The sequence below is a fragment of the Podarcis gaigeae genome, assembly GCF_964106915.1.
Source record: "Podarcis gaigeae genome assembly, chromosome: 1".
NCBI classification, from domain to species: domain Eukaryota; kingdom Metazoa; phylum Chordata; class Lepidosauria; order Squamata; family Lacertidae; genus Podarcis; species Podarcis gaigeae.
In genome coordinates this window covers 31,905,413-31,916,037 of record NC_139678.1, presented here as the reverse complement: position 1 = coordinate 31,916,037, position 10,625 = coordinate 31,905,413, and the positions used below count along the sequence as shown (strand labels likewise).

The 10,625-nt window shown below is 43.6% G+C and overlaps 1 long non-coding RNA gene across 1 annotated transcript in view; it reads left to right on the top strand.

Annotated features, from left to right (window-relative positions):
• Positions 1 to 5,865: 5,865 nt before the first annotated feature.
• LOC310846136 overlaps positions 5,866 to 10,625 on the top strand; it is a 121,543-nt gene continuing 116,783 nt past the window's right edge. The window contains exon 1 of the long non-coding RNA XR_014565157.1: positions 5,866 to 6,534. This is a non-coding gene — a long non-coding RNA (uncharacterized lncRNA). The remainder of the gene's footprint in view (positions 6,535 to 10,625) is intronic.

Sequence of the window (10,625 nt, the reverse complement as noted above, 5' to 3'; positions counted from 1 at the left end):
GCATGTGAAATAAGGAATTTTGTTTCACCAGTGATTTTTAGCCAAATATCAGTTTGATTCTATGTATGCCGCAGCTGGGAATTACTTATATATTTCATTAATGAATTGCTTCCCATAGAGTAGCCTGAGCCAATTTAACAATAAAAATGTATCTTAAAAACAATTTGAAGTCTAAGTATAATTACAGGGATAGAAATCTCAACCTCAAATGCTTGTTGGGAAGTCTAATTATAATTACAGGGATAGAAATCTCAACCTCAAATGCTTGTTGGGAGAAGAAAGGTCTTCAACAGATGCTAAAAAGAAAATAGAAATGGTGCCCATATGCAACACTGGAAATTTGCCAGGTGCCAGGCACACATGGGTGGCACTGTGGGTTAAACCACAGAGCCTAGGACTTGCCGATCAGAAGGCTGGTGGTTCGAATCCAGAGTGCAAGTAGCTAAATAGGTACTGCTCTGGTGGGAAGGTAAACGGCGTTTCCATGCGCTGCTCTGGTTCGCCAGAAGCGGCTTAGTCATGCTGGCCACATGACCCGGAAGCTGTCTGCGGACAAACGCCGGCTCCCTCGGCCAGTAAAGCGAGATGAGCGCTGCAACCCCAGAGTCGGCCACGACTGAACCTAATGGTCAGGGGTCCCTTTATCAGGCACTTGCATCCAAGTGAAGATGCCCCATCGCCAGAATGGCGTCTGACGTCTCCACCATCTGGAGGTGCATGCCTGGGGAGCCTTGGATCTTGACTGTTTTCACACACTAGCAACACTTTCTGTAGAATTCTACCTGCTATATTTTATCTGCACAAACAGAATTAATTTCAGGAACCTAAAAGTCATATTGAAAAATATGACTTTTGAGCCATCTGGCCGAAAAAATGGCAACCAGGCATTCCATTTTGGCAACTGTAACCCTGGTTTAAGGAGCTATTTGGCATCTAGCTTATATATCTAGGAGTTTCTAATGCTGCCCGTATGGTATAGGGAGAGAGTTTTAAAGGACAGGTTCCTACCATCGTATCAGGAGGTCTGTTCTATGCAATGTATCTGCAGAAGGCCCTCACCTGCAGAGCAGTGATCAACTGATTGTATAAGGGGTGAGATAATTTTTCAGGTACCCTGATCCCAAGCTAAATAGGGCTTTGAATACCAAAATCAGCACATTAAACTTAGGCCAGTAGTGAATTGGCAGCCGGGGCAATTCTTTCAGCAGCAGCATAGTATGAAAGTGATACTCTGCACCAGGATGTTGCACTAGCTACAGATTCTGGGCAGCCCCACATAAAGCTCAGTGTGGTAAGTCATCTGGAGTTACCATACATGGTTAACACTGGTCAGGATATCCTGGTCTGGAAGCAGTCCTAACTGTCTTACTAGATGAAGCTGCTGAAAGACGCTTCTAGCCATTGAGGTCACTTGGGCCTCTAGTGACAGAAGTTTCATATTTGGAATTGGTTATATAAAACCATAGGAAGAGAGTTCAATTAAAATGTCACAGTTAAAGTTCACCTAAGTTTGAGACTTGAAAATCAGAATTTAGTTACTTTATAAAGAGTAAGACTTGCTCTCTCTCAGTCTACATCCCTAAATATCCTCTATAACAACCGTATGAAATTTTGAGTACAGTCTCAAGTTTCTTTTGTATTTTAACATCCAAATAATAAATAGAGCAAGATGGATTCTGGTCTTTCAGGATGCCCAATTCACTTGCTTTCATACATTTAGAGCGAAGTCATTTTGTATTAATTAAGTCTGGCAAATGTTGGAGTGTTTTGAGATAATTACGGAAGGAGTCTTCCTTCGGGTTGACTTGAATCTCCTATGGTCCACAATGGAAAGTGTAGCTTTGTAATAACGGGGAGGTTATCTAATTAGCAATTCAATTTAATCTGGTTTTAAATATTATTCAGTAATCATAGCTGCATGGTGTTACTAAAGGATAGAGTTAATTGAAAGCCTTAGCTGTGCATTTCCATACCTTAATAAGCTTGGAGAATAGGAGACATTCAAAGAGAAAAATGTTACATTCAAGTGTACCCTGTTGATCCTATTAAATCTTTTAGCAGCCCTTAATATCCTGAAGCACTAGGTTCTGGTGTTGCAAGCGCAGAACATGGCAGACTTTTGTGTGACAGCTTTCTAGGGGTTTTCTCCTGCCAGTTGCTGTGAAAGAACAGTGGAAGAGAGCTATTTCCTTCATGCCCTGGCTGGTGGGTTTCCCATAGGAATATGATGAGTCAGGGTGTGAAGCAGAATGCTATACTAAATAGGCCATGTGTGGAAAATCTTTGGCCCTTGAGATATTGCCGAACTACAACTCCCATCAGCCCCAGCAAGCATGGCAGATGGGCAAGATCAAGGATGAAAGGATGAAGGATGGCTTGTCCAGTGGCAACACTAGTTTCCTAGCAGGTTTGTCATTGGTACTTACAGAGAGGGGGTTGGAGAGGTCAGCAAAGTCAATCCAGTGTTTCCTTCCATGCGTCTGCACTGCCCTGCTCTCCCCCTTCCCATTCCTAGTAAGCAGCAGTGACACAACTGCCAGGCGGCTAATATCACAGATCTACCCCACAGTGGGAGGCCATGCCTGCTAGGTCTTAGGACATAGGTAGTAAGGCAGAGACATCACCTTGCCAACAAAGGTCCGTATAGTTAAAGCTATGGTTTTCCCAGTAGTGATGTATGGAAGTGAGAGCTGGACCATAAAGAAGGCTGATCGCCGAAGAATTGATGCTTTTGAATTATGGTGCTAGAGGAGACTCTTGAGAGTCCCATGGACTGCAAGAAGATCAAACCTATGCATTCTGAAGGAAATCAGCCCTGAGTGCTCACTGGAAGGACAGATCATGAAGCTGAGGCTCCAATACTTTGGTCACCTCATGAGAAGAGAAGACTCCCTGGAAAAGACCCTGATGTTGGGAAAGATGGAGGGCACAAGGAGAAGGGGACGACAGAGGACGAGGTGGTTGGACAGTGTTCTTGAAGCTACCAGGGTGAGTTTGACCAAACTGCAGGAGATGGTGGAAGACAGAAGTGCCTGGCGTGCTCTGGTCCATGGGGTCACGAAGAGTCGGACACGACTAAACAACAACGGTACAGATAATTAAGATGTAGATTTATACATCAGCTATCTAACACCCTAATTTAGGGTGGAGGGAGCCCTTTTTGTTTTCACAAACAACTGACCTACTCTAAAATTATCCAGCAATCTACTAATAGATCTGCATTTAGCTGCTGCCAGTCCCTGCTCTGCATAATTCTAGTGGCACCCTGAAGATAGCAGCAGGGTGAACATCTAGACTCTCTCCATTAAAATGGAATATCATTTAGTAGAGCGTGAGACTCTTAATCTCAGGGTCATGGATTTGAGCCCAACAGTGGGCAAGATTCCTGCATTGCAGAGGCTTAGACTAGGTGGCACTTGTGGCCCCTTTCAACTCTACAAAGTCTTCTATTCTACCCACAGTTTAAAATAGTGTGTGTGTGTGTGTGTGTGTGTGTGTGTGTGTGTGTGTGTAAAATCTCATCAAACTGTTTCCAGGATGTGACTCCAGACATTTCTATGCATCACCATTTTAGCACTTCAGTGGTTTTGTTCTAAGTAAAGTTCAGAAAATATGGCATCTGAAAACTGGTGATTATCCAGCTTGGGCACTAGAGCCATGTGTAGCGGCAGAGAAAGTGAAAAGTCATGTAAAATGTGCAATTAGTTCCCATGTTTCACAGCTGAAAGTATTTTGACCTTCCTGGGGACCCCAAGGCACTGCATTCCATACTTCCTTTCACTTTATCATTGGTAACCCAGCGTCACAGCGTGATCAGAGCAGCTAATGCAATAAACAGATTAAAAACAATAACCCGTTTTGCATTGTTCTTTGGCCCAGTGCTGTGATCAGAGCAGTTGACTCCAGTCAACTGACTTCCATGCAGAATGAGCCTTTTGTTGTTGTTGATCGGTTTGTGTTGCTGACCCCTGACCTCCATGCTGACTCTTCCAGCACTGCTCCCTGGCGAACAAGACATGGGAGCTTCCTGCTGTCTCTGTTACAGACACTAGCTGAGAGAAAGCAAAACAGAAAAGGTGATTCTGCTATACCTAAACATTCACTGTTGAATAAATCGTTCTTACTTCACCAGTCCCCAAAAAAGCTGTTTGTTGTCAGAGGAAGTGGAAAAGAAAAAATAGCCACAGAACTTTTTCTCCTTTTTTGTAACAGCAAGTTGTACTGTTAATCTTGTCCTTTTATGAGAGCCAGGGTGGGTGGCTCAGGAATAACATATTTTTCAGCTCTGTACTGCAGTTTTCTCAATGCATTGCTGCTTTTTTTTAATTCAGAAGAAAACAATGTCCTATTTTTTGCAGCACCAAAATATCTCAGGCTATCCAGAATTATTGGCAAAGGCTGCCTCAGACAAAATAGAAAGCATTAGATGTCATACTTTGAGATGGTTTATACATTGGATCACCAACACAGTGCCCACAAGCACACAGGTACCTGCAGAGACCTTCCCTGGCACTCAGAGGGTCCCACCTCCTACAAAAAAGACTTGAAAAAAGCCTTCTAGTCAAATGTCCCCATGGGCCTAAACAGGTTGCTGGCCCCTACTGTATGCAAGGCAGTCAGTGACCAGATGAAACTTTTGACGTGTTTACATCCAATGCATTTATCATAGAATCATAGAATTGTGGAGTTGGAAGGGATCACAAGGGTCATCTAGTCCAACCTCCTGCAATGCAGGAATTTTTTTGCCCAACATGGAGTTTGAACCCCCATGACCCTGAGACTAAGAGTCTCATGCTCTGTGACTGAGCTCACCCTCTTCTCATATCTAATACAAATCCACTCAAATCCCTTCTTGACATTATTCATTCTCATAACTCTATAAATGATCTAGAATACATTATTGTCTAGACTGAGACACACCAGAGCTATACAGAGTGCCATGAATCCCACTAGCAGTGCCATTTATTCCTAAACTTCTCAGTATTTGAGCATCTTAGATGTCTTTTGTGCCATTCAGATCCAGGGAATATGAATGTATAAAAATTCAGCAGCCCATGTTTGCTGCTAGTGTTCATCTGTTTCTTGTAGAATAGTTCTTCTTCCAGTTGGTGTTCCAAACAAGTACCTAGTATTGAATCAAACAAATTCAGGTATGTGACTAGCTGTTTGTGGACAGTGTTATCAACATTGCTCTCAAATAGTGCCCCCAAAAGGCCAATTTAAAAAAGCTGTTCCTATCACCTTTACTAAACAGGATTTTTCCCCCAGTTTTTTAATTACAGTGGTACCTCGGGTTACATACGCTTCAGGTTACATACGCTTCAGGTTACAGACTCCGTTAACCCAGAAATAGTGCTTCAGGTTAAGAAGTTTGCTTCAGGATGAGAACAGAAATCGTGTTCCAGCGGCACGGCAGCAGCAGGAGGCCCCATTAGCTAAAGTGGTGCTTCAGGTTAAGAACAGTTTCAGGTTAAGAACGTACCTCCGGAACGAATTAAGTACTTAACCCGAAGTACCACTGTACTTCATTACTATTGTCATTAGTTTTTCAAAATGCACACACATGCACAAGGGGCATAGATGAAAGGGAGGAAACATTAGGTTAAAGAATATCAAATTAGTAGTCCTTATGGCACACGATTTTTCATTTTTCAAATATTTACTAGGTTATATATGCTTACCTTCCTGGGGAGATTAAGCTAGTGCCTCTGTTTGCTGGACCATCATTTAAAATGCTGCGAATGAAAAAGATTGGAAGGTAAGTCCATTTCTGAGCCTATCCTGTTAAGTATATTACCTTCTCTTTCCTTTCCCGTCACCTATGCCAAGGTCAATTGAACATCACTCTCTGTTGTGAATCCATTAAAAGCAATTATATTCTTTCTGGAAAACTGCACAGTTGTGATTGCACTATGGAATGCAGAATACAGAGTAAGTAGAGAGAAGGAACCCAGTAACTTGAGAAAAAGGCAAGAGAATAGTTCTCTTGGCTACAGAGTCACCTGAAAGTATGCTGGGACGTTATATATTTGCATTCAAGTTTAGGAACCCTGCTGTTTGTGTGAAGCTTCCAATGTAACCATCAGCCATTCCTTAGTTCCCAGTCCATATATCTCTCTAGGCTTTTTATTCTCCTAATTCCTTTTCCATGAGTCCCAGACCTAGAATAGCTGGGAATGGCAAGCGGTGGCGAACGGTGTAATGTGAGCGCATGAGAGATTCACATGGAAATTTGCCCCACTGACTGCATGTGTGTCCTGAGTCAGCGTTACTGTTTCAGCTGATCACTTCACAAGGAATAAGCCTTTCCCCAAAACTGGTCTGAAGTCCAGTGACCCAGGTGAGCGTGGAATCGCCGACGGCAAACTGATTGGCAGGAAGGAAAGAGAGGAGAAAGGCTGCGATAGAAGCGTGAGGAGAAGAGGAATGTGGACAGTAGAGGAAGAATAGGACGGGTCAAGGACAGACTTTGCCCCTGGCAATTACTAGCTGACGTGAGACCTCTTGGCGTCCTTCCCTTTGGGTCCCTATGAGGTAGTAGTCGGAGGCTGTTTTCTCATTGCCTGTCCACTTCCCTTGCTTTCCCCCCCTTCCAGTCTGTGGCAGCTCTTGTTGCATTTGTCGTGCAGGCCGCACTGGCTGTTGCTTGTTAGGAGAATTTGCTGCGCCCCCCCCCCCGCCAAAGTCAGGCCTATGGTAAGAGCCGTGTGAAGCGGAAGACAATTAGGGGCTTATTAGTGTCCCGGGGAGACGTGTAACTTGTGTTGCTGGGACTTACCAAAACAGCGAGAGTCTTATGGGCAAGCTCCAGCCGAGAAAAGACTGAGGGATTGTCTCACCTAATTACGGGGAATGGGCCTCTTTGTGTTTGTGATTCGGTACGGTTGTCCGATCGCTTTTCTCCGGCTGCTGGCTCAGGCCGAGCTGGAAGTGTGCTAATTAGAAGAGAAATGGACGTAGTGATCCTGTCAGCTCTTGTTACCGGCGGGGACAAAGCAGAATATTATTCTGAGGCACTGTTTTGTGAGTGTCCCTCTCCCAGCTCTCATTAGGGGAAAAGGCGGGCGGGCGAGTGGGTGGGGAGGGAGGGAGGAGGATCCTACCACATGGACGGGCTAATGGAGCCCAGGCACCGTTACTGTGCTAATTAACGGGCTCAAGCAAGGCCTTCGTCAACCAGCAGCCGCGGCCATTACACCCGGAGACTCCACCACCTCAACCAACTGGCTAAGGTGAGAGGAAGCGCCTCGACCGAGCTGGACGCCAGGTGCTTGGCCACATTCCTGTTCTTAATAGGGTTGGATCCAGATGTTATTAGTTACTAGTTGTTGTTATTATTATTATTTATTAAATTTGTATACCACCCTATACCCATAGATTTCAGGGTGGTTCACAACATAAAATTCCAATATAAAAAAGCAGAACACAGAATACATAAGAAAAACAAAGACAGCGCAGTAATGCCCCCTTTCTGCCACACATTCTAAAAGGGGATCAGATGTCAATCAGCCAAAGGCCTGGTTAAAGAGGCACCTTTTCACCTGGCGCCTAAAGGTGTATATTTGAACCTCCCTGGCCCCATTGAAATCAATGAGCTAAATTAGTGGCGATGTACCTGAATTCCCATTGATTTCAGTGGAGGAAAAATGTCAACTTCCTTAGTCTTGATCCCGCTCTCAGTCCCAACAAGAGAACAGAAATGAGGTTTGTCCAAGTGAGCCTTGGGTGGGTTGTGTTAGACTCCAAAGTATTCAGCCTCAAAGTCTGAGCACTGCCAAACTACTTGATTCGGTTCTGGTTTCTTCGTGATGAATACAATCAGTCTACTTATACTTAACACATATTTCCAAGATGTGAAATGGGCATGAGGGTAACATAATGCCTTGCAGGTAGCAAGAGATTTTAACCTCCATCACATGAGCAGCTTTAATTGTTATTTATTATGTAACGTTGTTGTTGTTTAGTCGTTTAGTCTTGTCCGACTCTTCGTGACCCCATGGACCAGAGAACGCCAGGCACCTCTGTCCTCCACTGCCTCCCGCAGTTTGGTCAAACTCATGCTGGTAACCTCGAAAACACTATCCAACCATCTCGTCCTCTGTCGCCCCCTTCTCCTTGTGCCCTCAATCTTTCCCAACATCAGGGTCTTCTCCAGGGAGTCTTCTCTTCTCATGACGTGGCCAAAGTACTGGAGCCTCAGCTTCACGATCTGTCCTTCCAGTGAGCACTCAGGGCTGATTTCCTTAAGAATGGATAGGTTTGATCTTCTTGCAGTCCATGGGACTCTCAAGAGTCTCCTCCAGCACCATAATTCAAAAGCATCAATTCTTCGGCGATCAGCCTTCTTTATGGTCCAGCTCTCACTTCCATACATCACTACTGGGAAAACCATAGCTTTAACTATACGAACCTTTGTTGGCAAGGTGATGTCTCTACTTCTCAAGATGCTGTCTAGGCCTGTCATTTGCCCTTCTCCCAAGAAGCAGGCGTCTTTTAATTTCGTGGCTGCTGTCACCATCTGCAGTGATCATGGAGCCCAAGAAAGTAAAATCTCTCACTGCCTCCATTTCTTCCCCTTCTATTTGCCAGGAGGTGATGAGTCCAGTGGCCATGATCTTCGTTTTTTTGATGTTGAGCTTCAGACCATATTTTGTGCTCTCCTCTTTCACCCTCATTAAAAGGTTCTTTAACTCCTCCTCACTTTCTGCCATCAAGGTTGTGTCGTCTGCATATCTGAGGTTGTTGATATTTCTTCCGGCAATCTTAATTCCGGCTAGGGATTCATCCAGCCCAGCCTTTCGCATGATGAATTCTGCATATAAGTTAAATAAGCAGGGAGACAAAATACAGCCTTGTCGTACTCCTTTCCCAATTTTGAACCAATCAGTTGTTCCATATCCAGTTCTAACTGTAGCTTCTTGTCCCACATAGAGATTTCTCAGGAGACAGATGAGGTGATCAGGCACTCCCATTTCTTTAAGAACTTGCCATAGTTTGCCGTGGTCGACACAGTCAAAGGCTTTTGCATAGTCAATGAAGCAGAAGTAGATGTCTTTCTGGAACTCTCTAGCTTTCTCCATAATCCAGCGCATGTTTGCAATTTGGTCTCTGGTTCCTCTGCCTCTTCTAAATCCAGCTTGCACTTCTGGGAGTTCTCGGTCCACGTACTACTTGAGCCTTCCTTGTAGAATTTTAAGCATTATGTAACATGGTCACTTACAATTTGCCAAGAAAGAGGAAATGCATCATCACAGAGGAGGACAAAAAAAAGAGAAAGAAACAGATTTGTATAAACACTGCATATGCTAATTTCTTTGAATAAATACAAATTCGGGAATAATTGCTGTCATTTTAATAGAGGTACAGTACATCTCACCATAGTGACCAATTTAACTGTTTAATCTGCTATCCAGGTGTTAACTGTTGATTGACAAATTTCAAGACCTTCCATTCTGCCATCTTACTTTCTTTTTAGTTCTAGGAACCATTTATCTGCTAGAAAGATAATCATTAAAAACATCCTTTCATATAGAGGACTCCTCCTTTGTGAAGTAGGATACATGAGCACTTTATGATAACCTGGATTAGGATGTCGCCGTAGTCCATGATGCTACGCAGCTCAGAGTTTTGGCATCCTGATAATCTTGGCTATATTTATCTGAAATATTTTTACAGATAAAGTTTCTATCCATTATGTTTAAAATGTGTGAATGTTGCCAATACACTTAAGGGTATTAAAATGGCAAATGTGATTCAGTATACACAGATAGAAAGGGATGCAGCTGTGAAAAAGGTGAAATGCATGTTAGGGACCATTAGGAAAGGGATTGAAAAATAAAACTGCCTATGGTGACACCACACTTGGAATAATGTGTATTATTCTGGTCATCACTTTTCAAAAAGTTTATTAGTTTTTATATTATGATTATGTTAAATCAATAAAATCAACACAAGTATAAGTGTCCAGGTCAAGGGAAGTAATGTGCCCACTCTAGTCTGCTTTGGTCAGACCTCACCTGGGGTACAGTGTCTGCTTCCGGTCACCATAGTTTAAGAAGAATATTGACAAGCTCCTTGGAAAAAAAGTGTGATATATAAATGTAATCAATCAATCAAATATTGGAGGTGTTATCCTTCTGAATACCAGTTGCTGGGAATTGCAAATAGGGAGAGCACTGTTGTACTTGGGTCCTGCTTGCAGCCATCTGGTTCAGTGGCGTAGCGTGGGTTGTCAGCACCCGGGGCAAGGCAAGTAATTTGCGCCCCCTAACCCGGTAGGGGCAGAGAGCTGCGAGTGTGAGCGCGCCCCCCCCCCAGATGTTGCGCCCGGTGCGGTCGGCCCCCCTGCACCCCCACGCTACGCCACTGATCTGGATGGCCACTGTGTTGAATAGAGTAGGCTTTTGGTCTGATCCAGCATAGCTCTTCTTATGTTTTCAATCACAGAAAACAGGAGGAAAATGGGAGGAACTAAGATTGCCAGCGCATTGCTCTGCATTTCTTAACACTAGCTGAAGTCAAATAAATTATGCAAATTATATGCAATATTATTTTTCAAAATATGTACTATTGTTGCTTATTAATCATATCCTGCATATGTCCCAATGAGATGTACAAAATAATAG